Source organism: Etheostoma spectabile, chromosome 6 (genome assembly GCF_008692095.1).
Source record: "Etheostoma spectabile isolate EspeVRDwgs_2016 chromosome 6, UIUC_Espe_1.0, whole genome shotgun sequence".
Lineage (NCBI taxonomy): Eukaryota > Metazoa > Chordata > Actinopteri > Perciformes > Percidae > Etheostoma > Etheostoma spectabile.
In genome coordinates, this window is record NC_045738.1 from 29,255,315 (window position 1) to 29,256,312 (window position 998).

At 45.4% G+C, this 998-nt stretch overlaps 1 protein-coding gene across 1 annotated transcript in view; it reads right to left on the reverse strand.

Moving 5' to 3' along the window:
- tmem74 (transmembrane protein 74) overlaps nucleotides 1–298 on the reverse strand; it is a 2,132-nt gene extending 1,834 nt beyond the window's left edge. The window contains exon 1 of the mRNA XM_032519537.1: nucleotides 43–298. The gene's annotated coding sequence lies outside the window, so the exon portion shown is untranslated. The remainder of the gene's footprint in view (nucleotides 1–42) is intronic.
- Between the last annotated feature and the right edge of the window lie 700 nt (nucleotides 299–998).

Sequence of the window (998 nt, forward strand, 5' to 3'; positions counted from 1 at the left end):
AAAACCTCCTCAGACTGAACGAATATAAAGAAATCAACTCACCTCGCTACTTCAGCATGGCTTCCGCCTTCTCCTCTTCATGGATACTTCAAAGCGGGCGAGGGCACATACCGGGGACAGATAAAAGAGCCTTATCAGTGACTATGCTTTGAATAGATTCTCTCCCTGCTCGATGCTGTGGCGGCAGGCTGCACCGAGGGGAGATCTCCGTAAGTCCCTCCCACACATAGAGCCTCAGCTGCCCGCGCCGTGGCGCTGAAAGGAGCCTCGCTATCTGTGAGCCGATTGAGATCACTGCCAGCCAGTCAACACACGCACGGGTTGAGGATTTACAGGGCTGGGGGGGAACCTTGGGATCTGGGAAACAATTTGGGATAATTTAATGTCACATGTCAGTGGCAGTGCATCCAACTGTAAAGCTCATATAGAGGCAAGGAACAGGTGAGCCATAGGAGATAAAGAAATAACACAAAGACATAAAATAAGTCTTTATAGGAGGATTTACAGGGGCTCAAGCGCTATAAGGTTGCTATACTGAGATATGTGAAGTTCCTAGGGACCACACATGGATATCATACTGATGCTAAGGCTAAATATGCATATGCAATAATAATATACAGTTACATTTATATCTAACATCCCAAGTTACAGTGTAGACACTCCAAGGCTATTTTAGTAAGAAGCAAATACAAATTATGTGTGTTTAACCACACAGATGACAAAGATGATGTCCCTCCCCCATTACCACCACTGAGGTGCCCTTGAGCAAGGCCTTAAACCCCAACCGCTCCAATGGAGCTGCTCAGCAGCCAGCAGATCAGACTGGGATATACCAGGCAGCTTCCAGATATGAATGTGGAACTGTGTGAATGTGACAGGTCGTCGTTGCAGATGAGAATTTGTTCTCAATCGACTTAAATAAAGGTTGAATACATTTAAAAAAACAAAATCTATCCAGTGGTGCTATGCAAACATTGTTAAACTGCGTGCATTATGCC